The following is a 10,181-nucleotide window of genomic DNA, read 5'->3' as shown; positions in this document are numbered from 1 at the left end:
TCAATAAATTGTGCTGCAATAATGAGATACTCACATAGAAAAATAATGAAATGTGATTCCCTATACAGCACGGAAAAAGAAATATTTTTTTTTCTTTCAAAAAAGTTTCAAAAATAGTTTTATTATGTGCGCTGGTATGTAATTTATTTATCACCTAAAAGCTACAAATCTCTGAAAGTTTTCAAACTTCGGTCTTGTACATATCTGTAAAAATTCAAAATTAACTCAAATTCCTTTGTAAACTCCAAGTTGATTCTTGATTTGCATGTTCAATTACTGTGATTCAACTCAGGAAACCCATGAAGCCCACCTCCTTGTAATAGTGTCATTCATCTGATGTAGATCATGAAAGAACATTTCTGTATTTGTGCAGTTAATCATGGACATTGCCCATCACAAGATTCACGATGTCGTACATTACCCTTAGACTGCATTTAAAAACATGTTGCAATATTTAAATTAAAAAAACATAAATTGAATTTAGAACCTCCAAAATCAAAGAGTGAAAAGTAGAATTCTTTTTAAAAAATTTAAAAGCACAGAAGTTAAAATAATTAGAACAAGAAAATAGATTAACAGTAATGAAGAGCACACAATAAGTTGGTATATCTAACCCCAAACCTGTCAATTATCACATTAAATCTATACAAAATAATTGCTTGTGTTCTAGTTTGCTAGCTGTTGGAATGCAATATACCAGAAACGGAATGGCTTTTTAAAAGGGGAATTTCATATGTTGCTTGTTTACACTTCTAAAGCCGAGAAAACGTCCCAATTAAAACAATAGCAATATTGTTTATTCAATCAACGGCATCTGGGGAAAGATACATTGGGTCAAGAAGGCCGATGAAGTTCAGGGTTTCTCTCTCAAGTGAGAAGGCTCATGGTGAACACAGTCACAGTTTCTCTCTCAGCTAGAAGGGCACACGGTGAATATGGCATCATCTGTTAACTTTCGCTCCTGGATTCTGGTTTCATGAAGCTCCCCAGGAGGTGTTTTCCTTCTTCATCTCCAAAGGTCACTGGCTCATGGACTCTCTGCTTCATGGTGCTGCAGCATTCTCTGCTCTCTGAATCTCTTATTCTCCAAAATGTTTCCTCTTTTATAGGACTCCAATAAACCAATCAAGACCACCCAAATGGGTGGAGACATGTCATCATCTAATCCAATTTAACAACCACTTGATTAAATCACATCATCCAGAGAGATGACCTGATTACAGTTTCAAACATACAGTATTGAATAGGGATGATTGTACCTTTATGAAATGGGATTTTGATTAAAACATGGCTTTTCTAGGGGGCATACATCCTTTTAAACCAGCACAGCTTGTATTTGGGTAACATAACTTGTTAAATACATTTAATTGGATAATTTTTCAAGACAAAGTACAAAACTTCAGGATCAAAGAATAACAATTATTGATGCATTGTACACAATTTTAACCAATTTAAACAACTATCATCATCTAAACATGATAAAATAAATATAAAAGTTAAAGTAACTTGCTTTTACTGTAATTAGTATCATTGCATTTGTTAATGTAAAATTTCCAGTATAATTGCTTGATAAATAAAAAACATGATCACACTGACTAAACAAACATATATTCACATAGGAAACAAATAAATACATGCACATCTCTAAATAAATTCACATACACACATGTATATACATTGACAGATGCATGTCCATGTGTGTGTATGTGTGGGAGAGTCTGTGTGCATGTCTGTGTATATATTCAAATCCTTCCTAAACTTGAGAACTATCTATTTTGTTCCTTTGAAAGTCATGCTGGCCCAGAGCATGAGTCTCAAACATACAGGTCGACATCAAAGGAAGGGATATGACTTCACGATTTCTGAATGTTTATTCCTCCACTGCTTCCAGATTCAAGATATTCTACACTTATTTCTTCACCTTAGAGATGTGAGGGTGTCCCTTCTAATGTATCCAGGTGGCATCTCACACTTTACCTCAATATCTGCCTTCTATGGAACTCTAAAATCTGCACGTTTATCCAAGATATCATACGTTTTTGCACTGTCAACATTTACCTAACTTTTCTTTTAATCGGTAAAGGCATATTTTCTGCTATACTGTCTCTTACTGCTGTTGCTTCTGGCCATTTATTCATGAGAATGTTTAAAATATATTAATGCCAATCCATGGAATTATATTTCAAACAACTGTCATCTCTCCATGGATTTAATGTACAAATTTCATAACCTGGTTCTCAATGCTTGTACTGAAACAGAAGTCATTGTCTAGTTTCAGTCCATGCTCATTATTACTTGAGAAGAGTTTTTTTTCAGGTTTCTGAAGGACTCTCACACATTTTCCTTTCTCAAGGAACTCTACCAACACTTCCATCTTTAGTTAATTCAAGGAGAATTTAATATCAGATTGAAAGTTGCAAACCAAAAAATTTCCTCCATAATCTCTACAATATTTCAGCAATACTGTTTTTAATTGCATAAACTCTGAATGACTCCACCACAAATAATATTAAAATTTCAATTCTTTAGGTAATTACATGATAGTTACTTAATATTTCATATATCTTTACCATTTCCATTGATTGATATATTTGTGGGGCAGAAGCTCAGTGTAATTGCTCACCACTCCATTGTACTGTGATGATTTCACTACTGTGATTCAAAGTCTGTAGGAATGGCTGAATAAGCAAGTAAACACTGTATGAAAACATAGCATTATATATTCCTAATCGGATCTGGAGACTTTGTTTTCCTTATTCAGGTGAAACAGAGTCTGCATGTACTGCAGTCTTGGCCCATAAGTACAAAGGGGATGAGTGCTGGAAAAAATGCGGTGCATAGTGCAGCCATGTCAATAAGCAACCAACTGGGATTATCAAAAACAATAAGACACATCTAAAACATGGAAGAGAGTGTGTAAAAAGGGACAAAGGTGCTCACCAATAAAAGGATAATTTGCGTAGCGCTGGACTCAGCAGAGGGCCTGTTAAAGAGGGTGGTCCTGTGAATGTGTTGGACCCGCTGTTTGTGCTGGTACAGGATGGAAACCATGGAGCTGCTGGCCCAGAGCAGGAGCCCCAAACAAACAGCATCAGGGAATGATAGCAACACTGCAGAGATTGAGACTGTGATTTTCTTATTAACTTGAAGAGAACAGTACCCAAAATTTCTTTTTGATGGTGTCATTTTTCCAACTACCAGACAGATACATAGGAAATAAAGATATTTAACAACATGAAGAAGAGCCAGCCCAGGGCTATGGAGAGGCTGATGTACTTGGGAGCTTTCACTTTAAGCTCTGCCCACCTGGAGTTCCTGGGGCTGATGGTGATAGCCTGGAAGATTCTCAAGAGGCAGGTGTTGCCAATGGACACACCCGTGCCCACCCTGTGAAGGTAGTAAAGAAGTTTGCACACATAATCCCTGGGAAATCATTTCCAAACCAAAGCTTCCATTGTCTGGGGAACTCCTCTGGTGATTAAAACTAAGGAATTGTCTATAATTAAGTGCTTGAGAATCAAATTTGTGGTCCTTAAACAACACCCAGTGAAATAAATGAAAAGATAATGAAAAAGAGAGGCATTTCCAAGGACTCTTACTATGGTCTGAGATAAGAAGATGATTCCTATTGCCAAATCCCTGGAGAACATTCTGTCAGTTCCCACTGACTTTTACTGACGTGATGTCAGAGTCAGAACAGCCTGGAAGGAAACACGAGGACAGTTATGTCCACTGAACCCCTACATTCTCCATTTATCACTAAGAATATTAGAGTATCAGAGTGTATAATGGGGATTTTTTATTAAGAGACTTTCAAGAGATAGTTGTATGACATTAAAAGAGTACTTACAATGTAGGTATCACTGCTAAAAAGGCCATCTATGAGGTAATTTCTTCACAAATTTTGAATCGGGCATTACTAAGATTTTCACTGGAAAGATTAGGAAAACATATGCAGAGAATGGCTGCATAATTTTTCTAAATTTCCTTCCGGCTTAAGGGCAAATCGGTGACTGGTACTTTCCTGGGCTGTTTCCAATGACATAGACTTTAACCACAGTGCTACAGGACTCAACTTAGTTAGGTGTCTTCTTCCAATAATCCAGATTGCTATTTTTATTTTTATTCATGGGATTTTAATCTCATGGCATTTTAGTTTATAATTTTGGTTGCAGCATTTTTCAATTTACATGTAAAGGCATAGACTGTAGGTCAACATTGAATAGAATAAAGATTTAGAGAACTTAAAAAATTAAGGCCTAACAAAATGTCAAGTAGTACAAGAGGTGGCCCCCTGAGACAGTTTGACTCTTACAAATGAAAGAACATGTCCATATGAGGGTAGCAGACAAAATACTTATTTTCATTTTTCAGGAACAAAAGTATAATGTCACTTATGAAAATAATTATTCAACACTATCATGGTTTTCCTAAACTGAAGGCCATGAAACACTAACATTGGAAATAAGTTTTTAGGGTAGAAAGAAGTTACTGTTTATATACACATCATGATATGAATTAATTTAATCTATTAGGAATCCAGAAATTTTTCAAAGATTTTTAAATGATGACATGCAAAAGTGAAATATCTTGTGCATTTTATAAATGGAAAGAGTAGATTTTTTGTTTATTAGAATATTTTTAAAGGAGAACACAATTTGACTCAGGCAGCTTCTGTGTGAAACACAACTATAAAGTTATTTTTTCCTTAAATTCTGAATCTCTGACTACAACAGAAAAGACAGACTCACCATAACCCACAGAGCATGAATGTTTTCAGTAAAAACATTGTGTTTCTGTTAAACTTGTCATACTCTGAGAATTAGAGAAACATTTGCATCCCAGCCGTTGATATTCACATCACTGTCTCTGCACGATAGGAAATGATTCCTATAGATTCATCTACTACTTACTACAAGTATAGAGTTATTAGAGGCACACCACTTGTAATGTTGAAAATTGTTTCCATGATCCTTTAAGGGTGGCTGAACAGTGACTGATTTACTAACTGCAGGCATTGAACACCTGTTTAGTAGAAGGGAGGTTTTTAATCATCTAGATAAACACTCAAATCTCTCTCAGAGAGGATTACATTAAATGCCATCAGGAGACTTCAGACTGTCAAGACAGCCAGTGTGTGTGGGAAGGAGGCACCAGATCCTCAGTTATGGATTTGTCATTCTGTGACCTCACCTCCCCATAGAACTGCAATTATCATTTCATCTGGTGTGCTCTTGACAGTGCAGGCTTGGGGAGAAGAGAATCTTTCTAAAAACATTTTCTCAGTTGCTAATTAACCAAACTAATCACAAGTTTTTAGTTAGCATCATTAAAGAGAACCTTGAATGAGAGAAGCTCATTATTTCCCAGTCTCCTTGGAATAGGAAGGGTTTTCCATGGAGGGGCTGACAAGTCCTCATCTCACATATGAGCACTCAGACCAAGGGCTGTGTATCTCTCTGCCCTGAGACTTTCTGCCAACCCAAAATGAATCCTTTCCAAATCGCTAAATAACTGAGTTGCATAGTCACTTTATTTAGTACACAACTTGTGGAATCAATGCATCTGAGATTGATTTCCAGTGATCAAGTCAAAGGTAGAACATGATGCCTAGTATTCAATGGCAACTAACTTGAAATTGAGATTGTATAGAAGTTTTGTAGGAAAAATGTCCTTAATAATATTGAGTACCCAGTAATGACAGGAAGTGTAAACAGAATAATAACTATAGAAAAGGATAAGGTTATGAGAGTCTCAGAATTAAAATGCCAGGATCAGATACTTTACTAAGGCATACACTTAATGATTAGATAAGCCAATACTACTTCCTCAATTGGAGAGCACTGTATAGTCAACAAAGTTCTGTACTCTTACCTTTGGCTGAAATTCCAGTACCGGCTGCTTTTGTCATCAATAAATGTGAGTTCAAATTAAGCATTTGGCTATATATTCACAAACTCTTGCTTTTACCCAGGTCTGCTATCATATATTTCTCAATTCCCAAGTCAGGAATTAGAGCCCTCATAATGAACAACTTTTAAAACGCACACACACATTCATTTACACACTTACACACAGATGCAAATACTTTTGGATGCTCAACAACAGACACCCTGTCACATTCACCTATGTGAGTACATGTATATAATATATATACCTCAAATCTGCCTCAATTATATATTCACATGCATATTTCTTCACATGCACATTTCCTCACAAACATACACAAATCTACACACTAGCCACCTGTAATCCCACACACACATTTACACACTTTAATGCACACTATCACAACCTCACACAGTCCTACTCTCATCAGTTTCACATTCACTGTCTGCATGTGGTGTTCACATGTGCAGAATAATACCATGTTCATATGTGGGAGAATAGTGGTATTTTCAGGTCTCTTTTATAAATTCAACCTTTAAAATCTTGCCACCTGTCAAACAGTTCTCAAGGATGACATCATAATATTTAAAATGTAAAAAGTGCTGTGAGCATTAGTGCCAAGAGAAAAAGTTGTGGGGTTCAAATTGCAGTGCAAGAGTGATAAAGTTGGGTAAAATGAGGGCCATGAGGAGGGGTTGTTTAGAGAGAAGAGGGAGAATCTGAGAGCCTTAAAATGTAGAAGGATAGTGAGTGTTGATGTGGAAAGACAAACAGAAGGTTGGAAGTCAGCAGATAAGGTCCAATAGGATAAAGTGCTCTGTCTTAAGGGTAAGAGTGGGCAAAGTGCCCAAAGACTTTATGGGAACGCTCAAGTTTTGGATGTTGAAGACACTAGGTCATGGGAAAGCAGGGGATCCTACAGATGTTGAGATAATGAGCAAAGGTTGATAAAGAGCAGGAAGGGGTAAAAGGCCTGAGAGACTTAATATCAACATGGAATTAAATATTAGGGGTAGAGGGGAAAGGGTGGGGTAGGCAGGTACTGAGGGTTATTTGTTTACCAAGGAACAGATAGAGGTTTGGAAGGTGAGATGGAATTGGGAATGTAATGGGACCTAGGAGGCAAAATGGGAGCAAGATGATCAAGTAAGGAAGCGGATTAGGAAACTGGAATGAGTGGAAAAAGAGCCAAGGAGAATATGGCAGGGATGATAGAATAAGGTGTTTGGTTTAATGGCAAAAGTAGAAGGCACCCCCTGCTTTTTGATATTTAGCTTTAGCATATTGCCTTTGTTACAGTCAATGGAAGAATATTACAATATTACTGTTAACTATAGTTCCTAATTGCATTCCTTGTGTTTTCCCTGCAAACCATCCCATTACCAACACCTTTCAATGTGGACATTTGTTCTAGTTTCCTAGTTGCCAAAATGCAATATACCAGAAATGGAATGGCTTTTAAAAAGTGGAATTTAATCAGTTGCTAGTTTACAGTTTTACAGCCAAGAAAATGTCCCAATTAAAGCGAGTCTATAGAAATGTCCAGTCAAAGGCATCCAAGGAAAGATACCTTGGTTCCGGAAGGTTGATGAAGTTCAGGGTTTCACTCTCAAGTGAGAAGGCACATGGTGAACACAGTCAGAATTTCTCTCTCATCTGAAAGGGCACATGGTGAACACAGTCATGGTTCCTCTCTCATCTGGAAGGGCACATGGCAAACACAGCATCATCCGCTAGCTTCTTCTCCTGGCTTCCTGTTTCATGAAGCTCCCCAGGAGGCATTTTCCTTCATCATCTCCAAGGGTCAATTCATTCTCCAGCAATATCTTACCTGGGATTTCATGCATTTAATATAATTCTTAACTAGTGATGAAAACCCCACCAATTTTTTGATATAAGTTTTGCCAGGTTTCTCTATTGCAAATTTAATACATTTCCCTTTCCTTATTCTATTTTTAGAAAGAACTTTCTCTGATCAGCCCAAACTCAAGCAGGGAGAAGAGAGTCTAGGAAGACAAGGGTGGGTGGGCATTGATTTAAGTACACTTCCTATTGGGTAAGTAATATACACATATATTACTTGATTTCCAATGTGGACATAGTCTCCATTGCTCATTTGCTAAATTATTTATTCACCTTAGGTGGGACTTATCTATATTTGCTTTATACTTTGAATTATAATATAATACTATACTACTTATTTTGTTTTACAAAAATTTTCTGCTTTGTCCATTGGGAATCTTTCACAATGGAACCTGGGTCCCTTTGATATAACCTCGATCTTCTGGTTTTTCAGCACTTCTTTTATTTTTGGCAATACAGTATGTTTCAGGCTGATTTTAATTTTTCCTGCTGAAATGTAACCATCCTTTTCTATAAGGAACCATTGATTAGACAACGGTATTAGAAAAAAATTACTGGTTCTAAATGTATTCATTGTTACTGGCTGTCACTGATCTTAAGCCCTCTAAGCAACAGAGCTTTGAAATGTGTATTTGCATTAATTGTATAATTATTTCTGGATCTAAACATCTGTGTTTGTATATGCATTCATTCTCATGTCTCTGGCTCTAGTTCAGTACCAAAAGTTTCATTCTATCCTTTCCTCCATTCCTTATTTGCACATATCTATATTTATCAAGTATAATGACTTTGCATGTTTTCAAGGATACCCTTACGCTGGATAAGGCAAATTTGGAGGTACATTGAGAAAATATTAATTGTATACCTTTGCCCTTTAAAATTTCACTTTAAGGAGGGCCATGGTGGGTCAACAGGTAGGAATGCTTGCTTGTGATGCCCGAGGACCCGGGTTCAATTCCAGTGCCTGCCCATGTAAAAAAAAATCCACTTTAACTTAAAGTGGGGTAAAAATACCCAAAAGGTATCAGGAATTACCTCATCCAGTAAGCAATACAGACACTTATTAATATGTCCATGCCATACATTTCCATTACCCCTTACCTCAACTTGAGTTCTGCTGCTGGGGTATTTGTAAAGGCCATCCCATTGTGCTTCTCCTCCTAATTAATCCAAGGTGTCTTTCTCTGCAAAAATCACTGAGTTAAAAGACAAGTAAGAAACGATCCAGAAAGTTCCTATGTGTAAAATACATGAACTTTTATATTATCCCCCAGCTCGCTCCTTTCCCACAAACTCTAGAGAACAGCTGTTCCACTACCAGTAAAACAGTAAATTTTACACTGAGGAAAACAGCAGTGTTGTCAGAAGTTATGCCCAGTAAGATAAACAGCCCCATCATTAGAAGTTATGCCCATGAGGAAAACATATAGTGTGTAGAGGCTTGGTAAGCCAACTTGTCATCCTTAATTGAATGCATGCACAGTGAGCCATGCTGAGCTATGCTTCAACCCCATGTCACTTTGTTCAAATTTCATAAAGCATTGCGCCATCCTCTGGTCAGTGTGGACCATCATACCAAGGAACTACTGTCTCTCCTCTTGCCACTGAGGATAGGGACCCCATACAAACCCTCAATAACTCTCTATCTTACTCTCCAAGCTGGGACTTGTCTGTGTCTGCTAACATCACAGAAGCATTCTTCTTACTCAGAAAAACATGGGACTACTTCTCCAACAGCACCACTATCCTCTCAACTTGGCAGGTGTTTAAGGCTAAAAGTTTTTCACATCAGAAAATTTATTATTTTTGTGATATATAAGTGTGCCTCAAATGTTTTGTTTGTAAAACCTAAAGATTTTTAAAATACTGTGACCTGATTTAGATGGAATCTAAAATTCTAATCTGTGAAGTAAATAATTGTAGACAATTTTTAGCATACATTAAATGTTTATGCCTAATAAAATTTTTAAAAATTACCTAACCCAGAAAAGATCTATATGGAATGCTTATAACTATAAAGTGAAGTTTACAGAGGTGGAAATAATTGAAAACATCTAACAACTGATTGATGATGTATTAGTCAGCATAGTCAGGATTCCCAGAGAGATATAAAGATAGATACCTGTGAAAATGATGAGAGACAGTTGTAGAAAATAAGCAACACCACCATGAGGACTGACAATTTTGCATTCTGTAGAGGAGTCTGCAAATTAGAAACTTGGTGAAAGTGATGTTGAATTCCCCAGGAGATACTGGGTGCTTGAAGCAGACATAATAATTCCTCATTCTGAATACTGCAATCATCAGTTCTCATTTTGAGCTTTCCAACTGATTGTATAAGGTGACTCCTCTCATCTCTGATTGTACACGTAATCAGTGGTAGTTGCAATTAACAGAACAATGGCTTAATTCCATCTGAACTCTGACAA

The 10,181-nt window shown here is 36.8% G+C and overlaps 1 pseudogene; it reads right to left on the bottom strand.

Annotated features, from left to right (window-relative positions):
- Window positions 1-2,757: 2,757 nt before the first annotated feature.
- Window positions 2,758-3,710, bottom strand: LOC143658256 (vomeronasal type-1 receptor 4-like; annotated as a pseudogene).
- Window positions 3,711-10,181: the final 6,471 nt, after the last annotated feature.

This window comes from Tamandua tetradactyla, chromosome 16 (genome assembly GCF_023851605.1).
Source record: "Tamandua tetradactyla isolate mTamTet1 chromosome 16, mTamTet1.pri, whole genome shotgun sequence".
In the NCBI taxonomy this organism is placed as follows: domain Eukaryota; kingdom Metazoa; phylum Chordata; class Mammalia; order Pilosa; family Myrmecophagidae; genus Tamandua; species Tamandua tetradactyla.
This window is presented reverse-complemented; position numbering and strand designations above follow the sequence as displayed.